Below are 24,872 nucleotides of genomic sequence, written 5' to 3' on the forward strand. Positions count from 1 at the left end.
GAATGTTTTATTTTTAAGAGGCACTTTATGTAAACTTCTGAGATGGGTCTCCAGAAAAAGAGAGTAAATTATATCAACTCAAAAGAAGTACAGAATTTTATCAGTGCTATAAAACTACAGGGACCCGTCAAGTAATTTGATTAAGTAATACTGTGAAAATAATAGGTTTAGGGTCAGCTCATGAGATGTTTAATAACTTACAACTAATACGTATAAATCTTATAACAACGTTATGACATATACTTCATCAATGAGGCCACCAGATGCACATAAATACTACCAACACTTACATTGTCAAGGCCACAAATATTCCTCCTTTTGCAGTGCAATCATTGTTTTGATCTATTAAAATTTCGGTAAACTACCAAGTTGCTTTTGTGCAGCCAAGTAGGTCAGGCAAGTTCACAATCACCTGAAAACCAGCTCAAATAAGTTTTGATGCATTCTGAACCACATATTATTCAGAAAACTGTCATTATCAATGTATTTTTTTCTTCACTAAAATTATTATATCTACATTTATTTTCAAGATAAAATTCATTTCCTTTAAATCGTAAGATTTTACAGTGCATGATTTATGTATATGTTGTCCATTTCCACTTTTCTATACATATTTACTTTTAAAGCTCTCAAGCAAAACTACATGGATATGTTAAGTACCTTAGCTGACTATTATTTTTGCAATCCACTGACTGACTGCTTGAACCCCACCTGAAATGATAAGGTCTGGGAAAATCACAGGCCAAGACCCTATTTGAATCTATTCCCTTGATACTCCAAGTATCAAGTTCCTTTGATACTCCAAGGGAGTTGGAACTCCCTTGATACAGACACATTTGCAGTATTCAAGTAAGAGTTGTTGTTTATTCCCTAAGTCATGTCCGACTTTTCTGCAATCCCACCGACTGTAGCCCACCAGACTCCTCTCTTTGTCCATGGGGTATTCCAGGCAAGAATACTGGGTTGCCATTTTCTTCTTCAGGGGATCTTCTTGACCCAGGGATGGAACCTATATCTTCTGCATGGCAGGCAAGATTCTTTACTGCTGAGCCATGAGGGAAGCCGTTCATGTAAGAATAATCAAGGATAAAAGAGGATATGTAAATGGCATGCTAACTCAGCTAGAAGACCTATGACCAGGCTTCACAGGATGCAACCTAGACATAACAAACAAGCATTATAGAAGAGAGACATACCCTTGATACAGAAGAAACATGATTTGAGATTTCCACTGATGATTATCTTCAAGTCTCCTATTGAGTCCATGTAGTAAATTTGTGTTTCATATATTTTCAGTTCTGAAATTACCACTTGTTTCTTTTATATGGTTCTGTATCAGAGGAGAACTATCATTCTATTCATTTCAAAAATGTTCACTTTTGCCTCACTGCCCAGGGATATAACATAGCAGTTACTTTAAATTCTTTTTCTGATAATTCCATCATCTGAATCATCTCAGGGTTGGCATCTATTTATTGTCTTTTCTTGTAAAAAATAGTCAGATTTTCCTGTTTCTTTGTATGTAAAATAACTGTATTATATCCTAGACATTCTGAATATTAGTTTATGAAATTAGATTCTGTTAACGTCTTCTGGAGAATCTGACTTTTTTTTTGCCTAAGTTTATACTACAAGTTATATATTGCCTTCTAAGGGTGGTAGTACTACTGTCAGCTCAGTTTGCAAAGTCTTTACTATGTTACTTGGGTTCATCCTCTGCATGCATCACTCCAGCAAGTCTAGGATTTGACAGTGGTTTACATCATAGGTCAGTTCTCTGTCTTTTCTGTGTTTCTTTGGGTCTGTCCATGCATGTGTAGCTCGTGAGTAAGGTGGGACCTTTGTGAGTCTCCCTTCTCATTAGCCCTCTTCCCTGTGAGATTTCTCCAGCATGCATCAATTCCACAGGCCTTTTCCCCAAATCCTCTGACAAGAAAAATGGTTTTCTCTCAGTTTTAGTGTTTGTGCCACCATGGCAATGCAACTTTATAGGCAGAGATGGTCTCAGGGCAGGCTTGGGAGAGAAAAAGAAAAAAAAGGGGAGGTGATTTCCTTTTCCTTGCCTTCTGGTAAGAAATAAGGGTCTTCTCTTGGGGTTTTTGCAAACTTCCATACCCACTGTGCAGTTCCCTAGTTCAGCCCACTATATGGTCAAAGCTGGGTCATGGAAAGAGAGAAAAGGGATATTCACCACTATACAGGCTATTTTTCAAGTTACGACTTCTCAATTTGCCTATCATTAATTTTCAGAGTCCTTACATAGCTAGCTGCTTTTGGTATTCTGTTGAGTATTTCGTTCTTATCAGTCACACAGAGGCTTCCTCCATTTTGGCCTATGCATTGTATTATATCTACTTCCCAACAGAATTTCACCTGATGGCTTTAGTAGTTAAAGTTGGCTCAGCAGTAAAGAATTCACCTGCCAATGCAGGAGACGCAGGTTCAATGACCACGTCAGGAAGATTCCATCCTCTGGAGGAGGAAATGGCAACCCACTCCAGTATTCTTGCCTGGAGAATGCCATGGACAGAAGAGCCTGGTGGGCTACAGTCTATAGAGTTGCAAAGAGTCAGACACGACTGATCAACTGAGCATGCATGCACACAACTGGTCATTATCTAGATCACAGTTCTATTAGAAATTGCACTGTGGTGAGCCTCTAATCCTCAATCATAGGTAGTAGCATTTCTTAATACCTATGATTCTTCTATAACATAAAGTCAACTTTCCCTCTGAACTATCTGGTTATCCTGGAATAAAGCCTGTGCAGAAAATAGAAAATAAATGAGCTTTCACTTACCAATGATTCCAGAGTAATGAAATGAGAGTTACTTTTAAAGAATTATTATAAACTTTTGAATTCTTATATATTTGGGTTTCAATCTTTAGTTAATATGTATTTTTAAGCCTACTGTTATGGAAAATTTCAAATACACACAAAAGTAAAAAAAGAGTAATGATTAACTCATGTATCCATCACCTATTTTCAATAATTATCAAATCATGGTCAATATTGTTTCACCTATTCTGTCCCTTCCCCATTCTTTCCTATCTTCCTCTGTATTATTTGAATCAAATACCCCAAACTATATTATTTCATCTGTAAATACTCTAGTATGAACTTATAAACTGTAAGGACTTAAAAAAAAATAATCACAATATAACTAACTTTAAAAGTTAAAAGATGTGGAAGACCTCTACACACAAAACGAAACATTTCTGACAGTAACTTTAAAAGATCTAAATATATGGGAGATAGTAAACTATGGTTAATGTATTGAAAGTCTCAATATGGAAAGATATTTAATATATCCAATCCATCTACAGATTCAACATTAAACTAGACAATAATAATAAGAAATAATACTTAACATGCTTAATATTAAGTAGAGATTTATTATTTATTTACTTCTTTAGGAAACTGACAGGCTGAGTATAAAATCTTAATTGAAATTCAGAAGGGCAAGAACAACCAAAGCAACGTTGAATAACAAAGGCTGGAGAATTTAAAGCTATAATAATTAAGAGTATGGCACTGGCACAACAACAAAGAGACCAATGGAACAGAAGCAGAGTCCAAAAATAGACCCACAAATAAACAGTCACCTTAACTACTGAATTCCATAGGAAAGTATAGTCCTTTCGATAAATAATGCTGAACCAAATGAATTTCCAAGTAGAAAACAAAATAAAACATGAATCCTACCAAACACCATGCAAAAACCTAAACACTCAAGTTTATAGAGGGAAACATAGCAGAATTATCTTCTTGGCTTTGAGACAAAGAATCCTTAAAACATGCAAAGCACTAACCATAAAAGAAGAGTTTGATAAAACAGACTTTATTAAAATTAACAAATTATATTAGTATAAAATATTAAAACAGTAAAGAAGTAGGATAGAGGTCTTCACTACTTAATCTATCAAGAAACTTATCCTAGAAATAAAGAACTGCAAATCTGTAAGATAGACAATCCAATAGAAAAATAGGCAAATAACATGAAAGGCATTTCTCAAAAGAGGATAAAACAAAGAATCAATAAGCATATATAAATATGTGCTAACCTTTTAAGTTATCAGGGAATGACAAGCTAAAACTACAAAAAATTTCACTAGATTTACAGCAGTTCAGTTCAGTTGCTCAGTCGTGTCTGACTCTTTGCAACCCCATGAATCGTAGCACGCCAGGACTCCCTGTGCATCACCAACTCCCGCAGTTCACTCAAACTCACGTCCATCGAGTCGGTGATGCCATCCAGCCATCTCATCCTCTGTTGTCCCCTTCTCCTCCTGCCCCCAATCCCTCCCAGCATCAGTCTTTTCCAATGAGTCAACTCTTTACATGAGATGGCCAAAGTACTGGAGTTTCAGCTTTAGCATCATTCCTTCCAAAGAAATCCCAGGGCTGATCTCCTTTAGGATGGACTGGTTGGATCCCCTTGCAGTCCAAGGGACTCTCAAGAATCTTCTCCAACACCACAGTTCAAAAGCATCAATTCTTCAGCGCTCAGCTTTCTTCCCAGCCCAACTCTCACATCCATGCATCACTACTGGAAAAATCATAGCCTTGACTAGATGGACCTTTGTTGGCAAAGTAATGTCTCTGCTTTTGAATATGCTGTCTAGGTTGGTCATAACTTTCCTTCCCAAAGAATAAGCATCTTTTAATTTCATGGCTGCAATCACCATCTGCAGTGATTTTGGAGCCCCAAAAAATAAAGTCTGACACTGTTTCCCTTGTTTCCCCATCTATTTCCCAGATTTACAGAACAGTTATTAATTTGAAACACTAATAATTTCAAGTGTTATTGAGGATGAAGAGAAACAAAAACTTGTGTACAATGCGGGTGTAAGTGTAAGTTGATTCAACAACTTTGGAAAACTAAACTAGGAAGCATCTACAAAAGCTAAACATCCAAATACCCTGAGACTCAGCATGTTCCTCCTTGGTTATTTATCCAACAGAAAGGCATACCTATGTGCCAAAAGACACTCAAGAATGTTCATAGCAGAACTGTTTATAGTAGTCAAAAACTGACAATAAACCAAATGCTCATCAACTGTACAATGGATGAAATTGCAGTATATACAAATAATGAAGTATTACAAAGCAATGAAAAAGGATGAGCTACTGCCATATGAATCAATATGAATGACGCCTGCCAACAAGATGTTAATCATAAAAAAAATGAAGTTCAAAAATAGACAATACCAATGAAGACTGAATCAAGCCAGAATAATAGTTACCTTTGGGAGAGCATGATGACTGTCAGGGGGCATGAAGGAGGCTCCAGGATTGATGAAAATGTTCTATATCTTGACCTTGGTATTAGTATTGATTAAACAAGTGCTCACTTCATAAAATTTCATCAAAATGACACTTGGTATTTATGCACTGTATGATATGCATGTTTTAATTCAATAAAAAGCATTTAAAAGTTAGCAATACTACATCAGTCCCTTGATCTTTCTATTTTTAATTTTTTGGTTATTTTACTTGGTGAAACTTAAGTCTAGTAGAACTAGGTTTCTATTATCAGTCTGCCTCCAACTTGGGTACTAAAAGTCATATTTACTTTCTTTTTCTGGACAATTACTGAAGAATAGTCTTATGTATGGATCCTTTCCACATTATGAGGGCAATAAAAGTCTACCCTGAAGTTAAACTTGTATGTACAAACTAGATAATTCTAAGATAGTATTTTTTTCTCAAAATATATATAATCAATTTTCTATATTGAGCTCCAAATCACCAGTTCCCACAGTCTGTATCTGGAAAAAAGGAGGTAAGAAAACACAAAGCTTCTGAGGCTTAGCATCTAAGCTCTGGTCTAGCTAAATTTGAAAAGTTAAAGTCACTCGGTCGTCTCTGACTCTTTGTGACCCCACAGACTATATGTTAAATTCTCCAGGCCAGAATACTGGAGTGGGTAGCCTTTCCCTTCTTCAGGGGATCTTTCCAAACCAGGGATCAAACCCAGGTCTCCTGCACTGCAGGTGGATTCTTTACCAGCTGAGCCACAAGGGAAGCCAAACTTGAAAAAGCATATCAAAACAAGGTGTAAGCATAATGCTGCTCTGAAATAAAATGATTAAATGTAATGTACTTTAAAAATATGCATATCACAATGTAAATGCTCACCAAAAAGTCTGTGATTCTTTACACCCAGTTTGAAAAACATTATAACAGATCCTTACTCTTGAATTTCCTTCAATATTTAAGATAATAAAAAATAGATCTACTTTTTTTAAAAAAAAACATATTCATGGAACTAAGGGAAAACTTAAATATATTTTTATTAAAACAAGCTGAAGTGAACATTAAAGAAAAGTACACGATAAATGAAAGTTTAATAAACTATACCTAAGATTTTTTTTTAAAGTTCTAAATTATATTACTATTTAACTATGATGTTAGGAGAACTCCTATATATACTTTACCCAGTCGGCCAAATTTTAACATCTACATCGTCATCTTCACATACAGATGAACATATTTTCTGAAACATCTGAGAGTAAGGTGCATATACCATGCCCTTTTACTCCCAAATACTTAAACATGTACCTCCTAAGAACAACAATATCCTTTTATAATCTAGTGTCTGTTTTTTAAAAGGAGTAAATAAAGTCCTTTAGGGCATTCGTCTTCCTCCAGTTTAGGAATCAGTTTAGTCATGTATTAGATTTAGCCATTGTATCTCCTGAGCAGAAGATATTAAAGAGGTGCCAAGAAAAAGCGTCTGCTTCCAATGCGGGAGACCCGGGTTCGATCCCTGGGTCGGGAAGATCCCCTGGAGAAGGAAATGGCAATCCACTCCAGTATTCTTGCCTGGAGAATCCCATGGACGGAGAAGCCTAGTAGGTTACAGTCCACGGGGTCGCAAAGAGTCGGACACGACTGAGCGACTTCACCTTTAAGAATACACAGGGGCTTCTGGGTGCCCTTTCCCAATAAAATCTCTTGCTTTGTCAACACATGGGTCTCCTCGGACAATTCATTACCGAGTGTTAGACAAGAGCCCAGTTTCCGGCCCTGAAAGGAGTCCCTCTTCCTGCAACAAATCGCGGCTCTGGCAGGACTCTTCTTTGCTGAGACTGACATCCTGACCACTCAGGGTACTCAGGGGCCAGCTTGCCTGCCAATGGACCAGACCCAGCAGCCACAACTGGGACCCTTTTGTCCCTGGTCTCCTCCTGACGCGGACAACTGGCCAGAGTGCTCCGACCAGTAAGGAACAAGAGACTTTATTGACCTCTCTCCCCTTCCCTCTCTCTCTCCTCTCCTTAATCCTTCCTATCCTTCCCTGTTTTTCTAGTCCCCTGGTCCTGGATGCAGGAATCTGGTCGAAGGGCCCTCAGCCTGAGCTGAGGATTGGAGACTGATCACCTCCTCTTGGCAGAGAACTCGAATTCTGGTTCTGGTCTGGTCTGATTTCTGGTAGGGCCAAGTTCCAGTCCTCCCTTCTCTGGAGGCCCAGGGAAAAGTCCCATAATGCCTGGGTATCTGTAGGTGGCAGGAGATGTCTGTAAGTCCACCCCTTTTGCCCCCCCTCTCCTGCCTTCTCCCCCTTCTTCTTTCAACCTGGCTTCCTTTCCTCCCTCAAAATCTTTGATGTTAGTACTTAGATCTGAAGTTCTGTGTCTCTATAGGAGGTTTTCTGAGAGACTGTATTCTTGTACTTAAGGGCTTCCCTGGTGGAATGTGAAGTCAAGTGGGCCTCAGAAAGCATCACTACGAACAAAGCTAGTGGAGGTGATGGAATTCCAGTGGAGCTGTTTCAAATCCTGAAAGATGATGCTGTGAAAGTGCTGCACTCAATATGCCAGCAAATTTGGAAAACTCAGCCGTGGCCACAGGACTGGAAAAGGTCAGTTTTCATTCTAATCCCAAAGAAAGGCAATGACAAAGAATGCTCAAATTACCTCACAATTGCACTCATCTCACATGCTAGTAAAGTAATGCTCAAAATTCTCCAAGCCAGGCTTCAGCAATATGTGAACTGTGAACTTCCTGATGTTCAAATTGGTTTTAGAAAAGTCAGAGGAACCAGAGATCAAATTGCCAACATTCGTTGGATCATGGAAAAAGCAAGAGAGTTCCAGAAAAACATCTATTTCTGCTTTATTGACTATGCCAAAGCCTTTGATTGTGTGGATCACAATAAACTGTGGAAAATTCTGAAAGAGATGGGAATACCAGACCACCTAACCTGCCTCTTGAGAAACCTGAATGCACGTCAGGAAGCAACAGTTAGAACTAGACTGGAACAACAGACTGGTTTCAGATAGGAAAAGGAGTACATCAAGGCTGTATATTGTCACTCTGCTTATTTAACTTATATGCAGAGTACATCATGAGAAACGCTGGGGTGGATGAAGCACAAGCTGGAATCAAGACTGCTGGGAGAAATATCAATAACCTCAGACATGCAGATGACACCACCCTTATGGCAGAAAGTGAAGAAGCACTAAAGAGCCTCTTGATGAAAAGTGAAAGAGGAGAGTGAAAAAGTTGGCTTAAAGCTCAACATTCAGAAAATTAAGATCACGGCAACCAGTCCCATCACTTCATGGCAAACAGATGAGGAAACAGTGGAAACAGTGGCTGACTTTATTTTGGGGGGCTCCAAAATCACTGCAGATTGTGATTACAGCCATGAAATTAAAAGATGCTCACTCCTTGGAAGGAAAGTTATAACCAACCTAGACAGAATATTAAAAAGCAGAGATATTACTTTGTCAACAAAGGTCCATCTAGTCAAGGCTATGGTCTTTCCAGTGGTCATGTATGAATGTGAGAGTTGGACTGTACAGAAAGCTATAAAGAGTCAGACAAGACCGATCGACTGAACTGAAACACCTTTTAAATTGTCTTGGTCTTTATAAGGTATTCTGCAAGACACGATTTTAAAACATAGGTTTTTGAGTAAATCAAACAGGGAAGTTTCATTAAAAAAGAGATTAAATTGAAGAGTTGGGAAAAGTTTTAGAAGACTCAGATGAGAATATATAAAACTTCCTACTCAAGAGTGGCTTTAGTATATACATATTTTTAGTTTTATTATCAAAAGGTTTCTAGATTTGATATTGTTAAATCTTATCCCTCAAGATGTCAAAAAATTATTATAACTTAGACAAATTACTGTTTTCATCAAAATTCTCTCCTACAGTAACAAAAAGACACCTAATCCCAGTAAACAAATCCTTAAATGAACTGGAATTACTGTGATCATTCATAGAAATAACAACTATTTGAGATACAAGATATCATGTACTTTTACTCAACAAACATTGACTGCGTGCCAAGTATGTGCCAGATTTATGATAGTTACAAAGAGATCAATAATTTTTTAAAAATTAGGCATGGTACTCACCCTTAAGAAACTTATAGTTTAGCAAACCTAAGATTCCTGCTTTCAGACAGGAAAGGTATTATTTTTCTCTATTCTGAAAACAAAGCAACTAGGATGCAGAGTGGTAAATGTGTCAAACTGCACAGAACTGTGAAATGTTCTAGAGACGTACGAAGTTAGTAATAGTTGCTCAGTCATGTCCGATTCTTTGCAAACCCATGGACAGTAGCCTGCCAGGCTCCTCTGTCCATGGAATTCTCCAGGGAAGAATACTGGAGTGGGTTGCCATTTCCTTGTCCAGGGGATCTTCTCAACCCAGGGAAAGAACCTGGGTCTCCCACATCGCAGGTGGATTCTTTACCATCTGAGCCACTAGGGAAGCCACAGAAAAGAGCACAAGAAAGGTAGATCCTAAAACTGTGGTCTTAAATCTCCTAATAGAGGACTTAATTTGCCTCTGTCAGGCTGCAGAAGACTCCTTAAAAATATCCTCCAATCTTTCCACTGACTCCAAAAGGGACCATGTTCCTTAGTTCCCAATGTACATACTAGCCTTGTTCCACTGAGTCAGCCATCAACCACTTTCCAAATAATATATTAGTACTTTTACATAAAAATATGGTAACAGATATATCTCCTTACATAGAAACAGATAATGTCCTTTACATATAAACTCCTTACATAGAAAAAAACAGAAATTGCACAAAAGGTATATACTACCAGATGCTTTTAGAATGGATGTTATAATAAATATGCAAATCGAAGACAGGCTGGTCATAGTGGTTCTTTAATAATTTAACTGTGTTGGTGATAGGCTATAGTAGGCCATATGAGTCAGTGAAGTTTGGTTCTTTTCAAAGTTGTATGTAACCTAATATCTTTTCATTCAATTAGTGTGAGGAATGCCACGGCTAGAAGAAACAGGATGAAGAGTGTTAGAATGTTAATTTTAAACATTCTGTTAGGAGGAGAGTTGAACCTCTAATAATAACGATTTTTTTATACAATTACTAGGCTCTGCAGTCTACCTGTGTTCTCAGGCAGGGTGTTTTCATGAATTAAGATTATATCATTAATTAGTTTTAAAGTGCTTTTGAAAAGTAGGTAGGCCTTATTTCTATCTTTTTGTACTGGGAGAAATATATAATAGAAACTGACTTGGATTACTCTGGTGTAAACTCATATTACATAAAACCTTAACTATTGAATAAATGAATATTTAATATTGGTTATACCATTGGGATGTCCTGACCCAACATCAAGATTCTAAACCCCACTGTCGATATGAACTCTAGAGTAGGACTATGCTGTTATCTGTAGTGTAACTTGCTCCACTGATCAGTTTTTTGGATCAGTAAGGGATCAAACATTTTGACTATTTGGTCTAAATTTTAATCATTCAGAGACTTTTTTGTTCTCTGAGATCACCCTAAACAAAACCACTAACCCATATAAAAGTGTTATTATCCCATGATGATTTAGTTCATTTGGGGGCGGGGCATTAATTAAATAAAGCTCCATCAGTCTTCTCATCTTATTTTGTTATTCCCACCTCTTCACAGGAAGGTCAATTTCACTGATTAAGAAATAGGAAACCCTTGTGTGGCCACTCACACAAGTCTTTATTCAGAAAACAAGCGATTATGCTACCTTAGCATGGTCAGGATAATAGATGTCACTGGGCAAGCAGTGCCTCTAATATTAGTCAGGCTAGAGGTGACACTCTAGGTAAATAGGCAAGGTTTGTATTTGTTGAGTTCCTTTTACTTTTTTAAAATCTTTTAGTAGGTGCATACCTCTGTCAGATTAAGAGTAATTTTAATAAATAATTTAACATTGACTTAGATTTGTTATCTACCAATGATTCCATTACTTATATAAGCTTATGCAAGAAGAAACATTTCCTGTTAGTCATATTAACATTATTGTTTCTTTTAATTAATAGATTAGTCCAGTATTAAACTAGGAGTTGATTTATTGTTGGTATTAAGGTCAATATGTTGCCAAGCTTGAACAACTAATCGATGGCTATTTTTTAAGGCAACTATGGTGTTATTTTACTTTCCAGATAAGGTTGTACCCTGTTTCTAAGGAGCTGAAACTTTTTAGATTAACATTTAAAAATACATTAAACTTTCTGACTTTTTAATAGTTTGTAAAGTTGAACTAAGATCTAAGATTATTTTTTTTTGGACAACCAGCTCTCATCAGGCTTGTTAGGCTTGTCATCTCTACTTATAAATCTTCTCAGAATTTTGCTATATAGATGAGTTTGTTCTTATAAACTGTTCGTAAGGAACTCATCTGGCTTCCGGGGATTTAAGTTCTCTTTGTAAAAAATTTCCTAGTTAAATCATTATATAAAAAGTAAAAAGGGAAACGTTTGTTATTACTTTCAATTCTTTTTTTTAAATCATGCCCTTACAGTATTTTCCACATAGCACCCCAAATTTTTAAATTTCCATCTCTTATACTTTAAATAGTGGGTGAATAATTTATTTAATCTGCTTATAACAGTTGAATTTGTGGGAAATTTGGGACAGATTTAAAGTATCCATAAATTATGAAACTCCTGAGGGTAAAATAAACTAGGTGGTTTTATTTACGCTAGCCTTTGATTTATCCAAGCACACTTTCTAGTATGCTTCCCTCTAGTATGATTTTATCTCCTCACACGTGTTTGGTACTTGCTAAGAGGTTATAAAGGTTATTAATAATTGAGGAGGGTGATGGGTGAAGTGTGCATGCTTGATGGCCTGATTCAACTAGGTACTCTATTCTTATTACCATAGCCTCCTTTGGTTTTTAGTTTCATAAAAACTTTCCTATAATAAGAAATATGTTCTTGAAATAGAAAATATAGTCCATTTCCTCCCATCCCACAAGTTACATTTTGACCTAATATTTTTATGTGTAATAATTATACTTTCTATTATTCCTTTTTAGAATTTCCTGAAGACAGCAGTATACAGACTGAATTAGCAAATGCTGGTGAGCTTTATCAGGGTTTATCAATTATAGAGCAGGCTCCTCTAGAGGGGTATGAAGCACCATCAAGTCTCTTGAGTTTTAAGCTATTGCTAACAGAACTCTGGCAAATAATTTTGTTACTGTAATTATCTGAGTTTAGGGCTAAGCATATGGGTTATCTAATCCTGGTTTGAGTCTTAGCTGTCGTGTGATCAAGAACTGTTAAAGTCACTTTCGTAGTTTATTTTTATTTTAGCTATAGCTTTTTACGGTTTAGCTAGAACTTTTTTATTTTTCTTTAACACAATTTACACTGGTTTTCTATTAATCTGAATTAATCATATGACCGCAGTGGCTAGCACAAAATTTACCAACCCTAAACAATATAACTAAGTCCAATTTTCATTCATGGCTTAATTTTTATTACTGCTGTTTCCCATGAGGGTGTGGCTTAAGCAAGGCAATATGACCTACTATTTTTGTGTGCTTGATTATCTGCTTCTTTTAATCATGATTTAGAGGACAGTCTGTTGAAGCAGGATTCCCAGCTAGTACTAGTGGTAAAGAACCTGCCTGTCAATTCAGGAGACATAAGAGACATGGGTTTGATCCATGGGTTGGGAAGATCCCCTGGAGGAGGGCATGGCAGCCCATTCCAGTATTCTTGCCTGGAGAATCCCATGGACAGAGGAACCAGGCGGGCTACAGTCCACTGGATTGCAAAGCTGGACACAACGGAAGCGACTTGCACGCACACACTGCTTAAGACATTATGGTAACACTAAAACCTGGTAAAAAACTGAGAGTACTATTTTAATTTTCTTCCTAATATGCCCATTTACATTCACTTTAGAAGAAAAGTAATACCAGAATCAACTTATTGCCCGCTTGAAAACAGCAACACAGGTCTAATGAGAATATGGATTCCACTTTCCAGGATAGAAAAAAAGTGTAAGTTCACTCACTGAGAATTGCTTATTAACTCTTGTCTCCCTCTAATTTTCCCCAACTCATTTTTTATCTTAGCACTCAATCTATAAATACTTTTCCAACTAGGTAGAGCAGAGGTCAGCTAACTTACTCTATGCTGCCGCTGCTGCTAAGTCGCTTCAGTCGTGTCTGACTCTGTGCGACCCTATAGATGGCAGCCCAACAGGCTCCTCCGTCCCTGGGATTCTCCAGGCAAGAACAGGAGTGGGTTGCCATTTCCTTCTCCAATTTACTCTATAAAAGGTCATAAAGTAAATATTTTTGGCTTTCTGGGCCCTAAGGTCTCTGATGCAACTCCCTAACTCTGCCTCTATAGCCTGAAAACAGCATACACAATGTGTGAAAAAATAAGATCGGCTGTATTTCAATAAAGCTTTATTCATAAACAGTAAACCTGAGTTTCATATAATTTTAACATATCGCAAAGTAGTATTCTTCTTCCAGGATTTTTTTCCACCAACCATTTAAAAATGTAAAGACTATTCTTAGTTCACAGGTCATACAAAACAGGCAGTAGGCTGGATTTGGTAGTGTGTCCCTGGATGGACAGACCTACTTATAAGCTGGAGTTGTAGCAGGTGACTGGCCCGTCTTTACCTCAGTCAACTGATCTCTAAACCTAAAACCTGACACAAAGTAATCCTTAGTCTACTTTTCATTCATTTGCAAATCACCTTTCTCTCAAAAAAGAAAAGACAAGTTGTAGTTCTTACTTTCAGATGGTAACTTTGAAGAATTTCAAGAACTGCTGAAATACATCTGGATATCATTATCTTTCAATAAATAATTTTTCACTTCTCTTGAGAATAAAAATTCTAAAGATAAATAAAAGCTATCAAAGCAGTTAGCAGGCTATGCTCTAAATGTTTTTATAATAATCTGTCCTATGCTTCTTGCAAGGAGACTGCAAACTTCACTGTACCCAATATTTATGTCAAAAAAAAAAAAAGAAGAGAAGGCATACTTCTGAGCTCAAAATGAAGACTGAAGATATCTAGTGAAACTCACCAAGTTGTAAAGATTCATCTAAAAGGAATGCAGAATTTTCCAAAGTCATCTTACACTGTGACAAAATCAGCTTCTAAGTTTCAGCAGCTTTACAGGGAAAAAAAAAAAAAATCCATGAAACAAGGGCAGCTATGGAAATAATGTTAACCAAATTCTAAGTAACAATACTGCCAGTATATTTTTTTTTTCCATCCATGTATACCACATTAATTGAGGTTTCCTATGTGCCAGGAATTGGGGACGCAGCAATGAACATGTCAGGTTCTATCAACCCCTCTGGAGCTCAGTCTGTAGGGTCACTTCAAATGGGATGAAAGGTTTTAAAACCATGATGGTGTGAAATGGGAGCACGGCAGAGACACAAATTAGTCTGGTGGGAATTTGTTAGAAAATGTCTCCTAAAAGAGAGGCAATTAATGCAAGCATGAGTAGGATCTGGCCAAATAAAGCAACTGGGGAGGGGAAAGAAAGAATATGTTACATTAAAGGGAACAGCATGTTCAAAGGGGGCAGATGTAGGAGAGGATATGGCATTGTGTGAAAGTAAAAGAAGTCGAGTGTGGCTGCTCAGAGTAAGAAAAGAGATGAGAAGGTATATGGGCAAAAGAAGAAAGTAAGGAGTTAAAACAATTTGCCCGGCATCACTCAGTCACACAGAGCTAACAGGCAGAGTTCATTTTAAGCCCTCACCACTTGACTGCAATATAATAACCATTCTGCAGCTTTTCTCAGTCCTCTATCATCAAGGGTCTTAGAAGAGGACCCCTGGGAAGAAGGTTGATGGAAAGTCTTAAGGAGGATGATCCTTTCATGGAGCTTTTGCAAGGGCCTGAGAGAAAAGTGCCAACCTCACTATGAATGGAAGAACTGATCAACCAACCATCAGGAGCCCTCCTGCAAGATGAAGGGAAAGAAGAGCCCCAGCACCATCCTCAATTACTAATGAATAGTTGTTAAGCATTTTATTATGTGTGAAGTCTAGCTGTAAGTGCTTTACATGTATTAACTAATTTAATCCTCACAACATCCCTATGAGATAGGTGCTTTTTATTACTCTCTATTTCCAGTATGGTTTTATGAACAGTCCAATGATCATCATTAATTTTTATTAACAATTGGAAATGAAAATTATTAGAAATGTTAATGATATTTCTTTCCACCATATTAAAAGAATTTTAATTACCCTTCAATAGGAAAAGTACAATTTTAAAGACTGATTAACAAAAACAAAAGATTTCACAACATTAACTGGGTTATTTCTCTTTTAACTAGCAGTTCCGTTAGACAAGGAGTTGGAAATTCTGTTCCTTGCTCATTCATTCACTTACTATGATAGGTTCTACATATCTAATGACAAGGGGAAAAAAACACCAAATTCCTGCCCTCATGGAGTTTTACTCACTGAAATGAATATTGATACCCCCTAGCAAATATGTTTTTATAACATATCCTACTTATAAAATGTTCTTATGTAAAGAGTCAAACTCTGCTTTTTCCAGTTTTTCTATGGTGTTTCCAGTAGTCATGTACAAATGTGAGAACTGGACCATAATAAAGTTGAGTGCCAAAGAACTGATGCTTTCAAATTGTGGTGCTGGAGAAGACTCTTGAGGGTCTCTTGGACTGCAAGGAGATCCAACCAGTCAATCCTGAAGGATATCAACAATGAATATTCATTGGAAGGACTGATGCTGAAGCTGAAGCTCCAAAACTTTGGTCACCTGATGTTAAGAGCCAATTCACTGGAAAAGACCCTGATGCTCGGCAAGACTGAGGGCAGGCGGAGAAGGGGGCAACAGAGGATGAGATCACTAGACGGCATCACCAACTCAATGAACGTGAGTTGAGCAAACTGCAGGAGATAGTGAAGGACAAGGAAGCCTGGCATGCTGCACTCCATGGGGTCACAAAGAATCGGACACACCTTAGTGACTAAACAACAACAACAGAGTCAAACTACAGAATCAAATCTTTATATTGTCTATTCTTAATAGTTGCAGTGTCACATCCAGGGGCGAAAAAAATCTTCAATAGAAATTAAAACGGTTTCTTACATTCCAAAGCACAATGCTCTACTCTTGGGTCTCATGGAACAGACCACAAAGGGGAAAAAAGTGTCTAAAAAGGGCCTTTAAAGGAATAATAATGAAAAAAAAAGCTTGAGAAACACTGCTTTAGATCAAACTTTCAATTTAAATCAATATAGAAAAGGAGTAAGTAAAATGACATCAAGAAGCAACCAGATAAATTCAGAATGAGAAATATTCTATAGAACTGACCTAGTTTCTTATATATATATACTCAGAAATATGTGCAGATGAATTAGATGTGGAATATGCTTCAAACAGATTCAGGAGAAGGTACATAGCTGAAGGTATATATGAAACAAGACAGGTCCTGAGTTGATAGTTATTAAAGCTGAGAGTTCATCATTCTATTCTGTACTACTGTTCTATATGTATTCCATTAAAACAAAAGCATGTCTTATTTGAAGAAGATTTTGAACTCTTAACAAACTGGAACAGAACTATGTAATACATAGCTGGTACAAACATTGTCTATCAAAGGGATCTACAAACCAATATCACTCTTTTCCCGAATAAACTGTACTCATAAGAAAAAAAGGACTCAAGAAACATAACTAACTGCTAATATCCCATATTAATTCTGATTCAAATAACATAAAAAGGTATTTTTCAAACAAGTGGAAAAGATCTGAATAAGACCTAGGTAATATATAATATTAAGAAACTATGGTTAATTTGGTTAGATATGATAGAGTTTATGTAAGAAAATATCTTTACTTTTTAAAAAAACATATAGAAGTATTTTACCCTCCCTGGTGGCTGAGGCGGTAAAGAATCCGCCCACAATGCGAGAGACCCGGGTCTGATCCTGGGTCAAGAAGATCCCCTGGAGAAGAAAATCACTACCCACTTCAGTATTCTTGCCTGGGAAATCACATGGACAGAGGAGCTGCTGGGCTAGTCTGTGGGATCACAAAGAGTTCAGTTCAGTTCAGCACAGTCGCTCAGTCATGTCCGATTCTTTGCGACCCCATGAATCGCAGCACACCAGGCCTCTCTGTCGATCACCATCTCCCAGAGTTCACTCAAACTCATGTCCATGGAGTCGGTGATGCCATCCAGTCATCTCATTCTCTGTCGTCCCCTTTTCCTCCTGCACCCAATCCCTCCCAGCATCAGAATCTTTGCCAATGAGTCAACTCTTCCCATGAGGTGGCCAAAGTACTGGAGTTTCAGCTTTAGCATCATTCCTTCCAAAGAAATCCCAGGGCTGATGTCCTTCAGAATGGACTGGTTGGATCTCCTTGCAGTCCAAGGGACTCTCAAGAGTCTTCTCCAACACCACAGAATCAAAAGCACAATTCTTCGGCGCTCAGCTCTTTTCACAGTCCAACTCTCACACCCATACATGACCACTAAAATACCACAGCCTTGACTAGACAGACCTTTGCTGGCAAAGTAATGTCTCTGCTTTTCAATATGCTATCTAGGTTGGTCATAACTTTCTTCCAAGGAGTAAGCGTCTTTTAATTTCATGGCTGCAGTCACCATCTGCAGTGATTTTGGAGCCCCCCAAAATAAAGTCTGACACTGTTTCCAATGTTTCCCCATCTATTTGCCATGAAGTGATGGGACCAGATGCCATGATCTTCGTTTTCTGAATGTTGAGCTTTAAGCCAACTTTTTCACTCTTTCACTTTCATCACGAGGCTTTTTAGCTCCTCTTCACTTTCTGCCATAAGGGTGGTGTCATCTGCATATCTGAGGTGATTGATATTTCTCCCGGCAATCTTGATTCCAGCTTGCGCTTCTTCCAGCCCAGCATTTCTCATGATGTACTCTGCATAGAAGTTAAATAAGCAGGGTGACAATATACAGCCTTGACATACTCCTTTTCCTATCTGAAACCAGTCTGTTTTTCCATGTCCAATTCTAACTGTTGCTTCCTGACCTGCATATAGGTTTCTCAATAGGCAGGTCAGGTGGTCTGGTATTCCCATCTCTCTCAGAATTTTCCAGTTTATTGTGATCCACACAGTCAAAGGCTTTGGCATAGTCAATAAAGCAGAAATAGATGTTTTTCTGGAACTCTCTTGCTTTTTCCATGATCCAGCGGATGTTGGCAATTTGATCTCTGGTTCCTCTGACTTTTCTAAAACCAGCTTGAACATCAGGAAGTTCACGGTTCACATATTGCTCAAGCCTGGCTTGGAGAATTTTGAGCATTACTTTACTAGCATGTGAGATGAATGCAATTGTGTGGTAATTTGAGCATTCTTTGGCATTGCCTTTCTTTGGGACTGAAAACTGACCTTTTCCAGTCCTGTGGCCACTGCTGAGTTTTCCAAATTTGCTGGCCTATTGAGTGCATCACTTTCACGGCATCATCTTTCAGGATTTGAAATAGCTCTATTGGAATTCCATCACCTCCACCGGCTTTTTTCATAGTGATTCTTTCTAAGGCCCACTTGACTTCACATTCCAAGATGTCTGGCTCTAGGTGAGTGATCACACCATCGTGATTATCTTGGTCATGAAGATCTTTTTTGTACAGTTCTTCTGTGTATTCTTGCCTCCTCTTCTTAGCATCTTCTGCTTCTCTTACGTCCAGACCATTTATGCCCTTTATCAAGCCCATCTTTGCATGAAATGTTCCCTTGGTATCTCTACTTTTCTTGAAGATATCTCTAGTCTTTCCCATTCTGTTGTTTCCTCTATTTCTTTGCATTGATCGCTGAGAAAGGTTTTCTTATCTCTTCTTGGTATTATTTGGAACTCTGCATTCAGATGCTTATATCTTTCCTTTTCTCCTTTGCTTTTTGCTTCTCTTCTTTTCACAGCTATTTGTAAGTCCTCCTCAGACAGCCATTTTTCTTTTTTGCATTTCTTTTCCTTGAGGATGGTCTTGATCACTGTCTCCTGTACAATATCAGCCACCTCAGTCCATAGTTCATCAGGTACTCTATCTGTCAGATCTAGTCCCTTAAATCTATTTCTCAGTTCCACTGTACAATCATAAGGGATTTGATTTAGGTCATACCTGAATGGTCTAGTGGTTTTCCCTCAATTTAAGTCTGAATTTGGCAATAAGGAGCTCATGATCTGAGCCCCAAGTCCAAGGAGCGGTGGCTGCGCGGGTGGCAGGAGGACCTAGAGGAGCTACTCCACATTCAAGGTCAGGAGGGGCGGCGGTGAGGAGATACCCCTTGTCCAAGGTAAGGGGCAGGGGCTGCGCTTTGCTGGAGCAGCCATGAAGAGATACCCCACATCCAAGGTAAGAGAAACCCAAGTAAGATGGTAGGTGTTGCGAGAGGGCTTCAGAGGGCGGACACACTGAAACCATACTCACAGAAAACTAGTCAATCTGATCACACTAGGACCACAGCCTTGTCTAACTCAGTGAAGCCAAGCCATGCCCTGTGGGGCTGACCAAGACGGGCGGGCATGGTGGAGAGGCCTGAGAGAATGTGGTCCACGGGAGAAGGGGATGGCAAGCCACTTCAGGATTCTTGCCTCGAGAACCCCATGAACACTATGAAAAGGCAAAATGAAAGGACACTGAAAGAGGAACTCCCCAGGTTGGTAGATGCCCAGTATGCTACTGGAGATCAGTGGAGAAATAACTCCCGAAAGAATGAAGGGATAGAGCCAAAGCAAAAACAATACCCAGTTGTGGATGTGACTGGTGATAAAAGCAAGGTCCAATGCTGTAAAGAGCAATATTGCATAGGAACCTGGAATGTCTGGTCCATGAATCAAGGTGAATTGGAAGTGGTCAAACAGGAGATGGCAAGAGTCAATGTCGACATTCTAGCAATCAGCGAACTAAAATGGACCGGAATGGGTGAATTTAACTCAGATGACCATTATATCTACTACTGCAGGCAGGAAACCCTCAGAAGAAATGGAGTAGCCATCATGGTCAACAAAAGAGTCTGAAATGCAGTACTTGGATGCAATCTCACAAATGACAGAATAATCTCTGTTCGTTTCCAAGGCAAACCATTCAATATCACGGTAATCCAAGTCTATGAAGTTGAACAGTTTTATGAAGACCTACAAGACCTTTTAGAGCTAACACCCAAAAGAGATGTCCTTTTCATTATAGGGGACTGGAATGCAAAAGTAGAAAGTCAAGAAACACCTGGAGTAACAGGCACATTTGGCCTTGGAATACAGAATGAAGCAGGGCAAAGGCTAATAGAGTTTTGCCAGAAGAACGCACTGGTCATAGCAAACACCCTCTTCCAACAACACAAGAGAAGAGTCTACACATGGACATCACCAGATGGTCAACAACAAAATTAGATTGATTATATTCTTTGCAGCCCAAGATGGAGAAGCTCTATACATACAGTCAGCAAAAACAAGACCAGGAGCTAACACCTAGAGGTATTAAAAAATATCTTTTTATACTGTTTGAATCAGAACTTTTTAACTACAGAAATACTTAGAAGTGAAGCGACAATTCCTTTCATTCTTTTTTTTTTTTCCTTAAAAAAAGAAAACCTGGAGAATGAAAGATAATGATGACAGTTTTGTCTTACTTTCCCCTTTGGAATGCCTACTGGTAAGACAGCACAGAAGTACAAAAAGTTTAAGAGCTATAAAACAATAAAAAGAATGGAGTAGGAAGTTACGAAGAGATGAACCGACACAGTAAATTTCTAGAGAATAGAAAGAAGATCCAAAGTGTGTTAACAGGTTAAGCAAAACTAGGGAAAACACAGTGCAAAATTCACACATAGAGGGACTACCATGGAGGCCTGAGTCAATCCTCCTGAGACTCTAGACTCAAGTTAGCAGATAAAGAGGCTGAATACTGGTGACCTAGGAAAAAGTTACCTGTCTCCTTTCTCTGCACCCACTCCTTGGCTAGGCAAGGCCCAATGGCACCCCTAAGCCAAAAACTGTGCCACTCTTTTCTAAAGAAATCTAGTAGAAATCTGGCAACCTGTTCATAATGAAACCAGAGGAATGTTACCGTCGAGCAAGTCTGTTGTCAATACGACAAACAGAAAGCTCCTGAGAATCACAATAGGTTTCCTGCTCTTCTGCTCTAAACCTGAACTTGCCAGCAGACAAGACACTCCATCTATGGACTAAGAATTACCAACCAGTCTTTTCAAACAGAGAAAGCAATTGAAAAAAACCCACCTACCCAACAAGAAAAAAACACCCCACTGTAGCTACAGAAAGTAATCAAGACATTCCTGTAGCAATATACATGAGTCAACTATGTAATTTCGTATGAGGAAAAACCACAGCTAGAAAAAGACAAAGGTAAATAATAAATTAACCCCAGAAGACTCACAAAGTATTCAGGTACAGAAGAAAAGGATTAAACAATCAAAATATCCTTAAGAGACTCCTAAAGAAACTGCATTCAATAAAACACAAACAGAATGCTACAATGATACAAATTTTACAACACCGAGAATTGTTGTAAATACTTTACAAATATGAACTCCTTTGCCCACAAAGTAGTTATCCTCATTTCATAGTTCAGAAACAGAGCACAGAAAGGTTAAATAATTTACCTAAGGTCATATGGTTATTAAGTAGTGGAGCTGGGATCTTAACAGACACAGTCTAGCAGTCTAGTTCTATTGTATATGCTTTTAACAACTATACCATGTTGCCTCTTAAAATAATACAAACAGAAAATAAGCAAAGATACTGCAATACTTACAATCTGCTTATAGACATTCACAGAAAAGCAGGAACATCTAGCTAAAGAAATAAAATAAGGAATAAAAAGGCAATGACAGAAAACATGAGAGATATGACATAAGGATCAAACCAGAAAGCCAATATTCTGCTGATGAGCATTCCAAAGTGGAAGAACATAGGAAACCAAGAAATATTACCAAAAAACAGTGAGAACATTGCCCATACCTTAATGAAAACACCTGCATTTCAACAGAAAAGGTCTATCAACTCCAGAGAGTTCAGACAGAATAACAACAACTCATACCAAGAAGAGATAAGAAAGCCTTCTTCAGCAATCACTGCAAAGAAATAGAGGAAAACAACAGAATGGGAAAGACTAGAGATCTCTTCAAGAAAATTAGAGATACCAAGGGAACATTTCATGCAAAGATGGGCTTGATAAAGGACAGAAATGGTCTGGACCTAACAGAAGCAGAAGATATTAAGAAGAGGTGGCAAGAATACACAGAAGAACTGTACAAAAAAGATCTTCACGACCCAGACAGTCATGATGATGTGATCACTAATCTAGAGCCAGACATCTTGGAATGTGAAGTCAAGTGGGCCTTAGAAACCATCACTACGAACAAAGCAAGTGGAGGTGATGGAATTCCAGTTGAGCTGTTTCAAATCCTGAAAGATGATGCCGTGAAAGTGCTGCACTCAATAGGCCAGCAAATTTGGAAAACTCAGCAGTGGCCACAGGACTGGAAAAGGTCAGTTTTCATTCCAATCCCAAAGAAAGGCAATGCCAAAGAATGCTCAAACTACCACACAATTGCACTCATCTCACATGCTAGTAAAGTAATGCTCAAAATTCTCCAAGCCAGGCTTCAGCAATACGTGAACCGTGAACTCCCTGATGTTCAAGCTGGTTTTAGAAAAGTCAGAGGAATCAGAGATCAAATTGCCAACATCCACTGGATCATGGAAAAAGCAAGAGAGTTCTAGAAAAACATCTATTTCTGCTTTATTGACTATGCCAAAGCCTTTTGACTGTGTGGATTACAATAAACTGGAAAATTCTGAGAGAGATGGGAATACCAGACCACCTGACCTGCCTATTGAGAAACCTATATGCAGGTCAGGAAGCAACAGTTAGAATTGGACATGGAAAAACAGACTGGTTCCAAATAGGAAAAGGAGTACGTCAAGGCTGTATACTGTCACCCTGCTTATTTAACTTATATGCAGAGCACATCATGAGAAATGCTGGAATGGATGAAACACAAGCTGGAATCAAGATTGCCGGGAGAAATATCAATCACCTCAGATATGCAGATGACACCACCCTTATGGCAGAAAGTGAAGAGGAACTCAAAAGCCTTTTGACGAAAGTGAAAGAGGAGAATGAAAAAGTTGGCCTAAAGCTCAACATTCAGAAAACAAAGATCATGGCATCCGGTCCCATCATTTCATGGGAAATAGATGGGGAAACAGTGGTAACAGTGTCAGACTTTATTTTGGGGTCTCTAAAATCACTGCAGGTGGTGACTGCAGCCATGAAATTAAAAGACGCTTACTCCTTGGAAGAAGAGTTATGACCAATCTAGATAGCATATTCAAAAGCAGAGACATTACTTTGCCGACTAAGGTCTGTCTAGTCAAGGCTATGGTTTTTCCAGTGGTCATGTATGGATGTGAGAGTTGGACTGTGAAGAAGGCTGAGCACCAAAGAATTTATGCTTTTGAACTGTGGTGTTGGAGAAGACTCTTGAGAGTCCTTTGGACTGCAAGGAGATCCAACCAGTCCATTCTGAAGGAGACCAACCCTGGGATTTCTTTGGAAGGAATGATGCTAAAGCTGAAACTCCAGTACTTTGGCCACCTCATGAGAAGAGTTGACTCGTTGGAAAAAACTCTGATGCTGGGAGGGATTGAGGGCAGGAGGAGAAGGGGACGACCGATGATGAGATGGCTGGATGGCATCACAGACTCGATGGACATGAGTCTGAGTGAACTCCGGGAGATGGTGATGGACAGGGAGGCTTGGCGTGCTGTGATTCATGGGGTCGCAAAGGGTCAGACACGACTGAGCGACTGAACTGAACTGAACATACCTAGACACGGGGCTTCACTGAGGGCACAATGGTAAAGAATCTGCCTGCCAATGTAGCAGACACAGGCAATGTGGGTTCGATCCCTGGGTTGGGAAGATCCCCTGCAGGAAGAAATGGCAACCACTCTAGTATTCCTGCCTAGAAAATTCCATGGATAGAGGAGCCTGGCAGGCTACAGCCCATGGGGGTCACAAAAAGAGTCAGACACAAGTGACCTACTGGCCATATACCTAGATATGTAACTATAAAAGTCCAGAACTTCAAAGACACAGTAAGATACTAAAGTTTCCAAAGAGAGAGAGGGAAAGGGTTATTAAAATATAACAAGACTCAGAGTAGCATCAGATTTCCTACCATCTTGATCTAAACAAAAGAGAGAAAAGCTCCTAAGTTCAAAAGAAAATTCACTCTGGATCTAAATTTCTACACTCAAACTACCAAGCAATTATGAACCAGGTAAAAGCCACGTTTAGGCATTCAAGAATGTTTACATCTTAAGTATCCTGTATACTGAAGTTAATCTGGAACATATTCCAGCAAGAAGGGGAGAATGCCATGAAACAGGAAGGTGTGACATCTAAGGAACAGTATATCTAACCCAGAAATGCAGTGAAAGAATATCTCAGAATGTCAGACACTCAGCAGGCTTCCTTCTTACGAAGACTGAAGGAAGAAGCAGGAAAACTCTAAAAGGGATGTCTCTAGGAAAACCAGGGATTCCTTCCAACAAATAAGATACTGTGATTCAAGCA

General features: G+C 38.6%; 1 protein-coding gene across 10 annotated transcripts in view; it reads right to left on the bottom strand.

Annotated features, from left to right (window-relative positions):
* CLOCK (clock circadian regulator) overlaps positions 1 to 24,872 on the bottom strand; it is a 120,792-nt gene that overhangs the window by 74,976 nt on the left and 20,944 nt on the right. For 5 of the 10 annotated variants that reach the window (XM_069594106.1, XM_069594104.1, XM_069594113.1 and 2 more), the window contains exon 3: positions 14,322 to 14,408. The exons of the other annotated variants lie outside the window; for them this stretch is intronic. The gene's annotated coding sequence lies outside the window, so the exon portion shown is untranslated. The remainder of the gene's footprint in view (positions 1 to 14,321; positions 14,409 to 24,872) is intronic. 10 annotated transcript variants of the gene reach the window in all.

Source organism: Ovis canadensis, chromosome 6 (genome assembly GCF_042477335.2).
Source record: "Ovis canadensis isolate MfBH-ARS-UI-01 breed Bighorn chromosome 6, ARS-UI_OviCan_v2, whole genome shotgun sequence".
Classification (NCBI taxonomy): domain Eukaryota; kingdom Metazoa; phylum Chordata; class Mammalia; order Artiodactyla; family Bovidae; genus Ovis; species Ovis canadensis.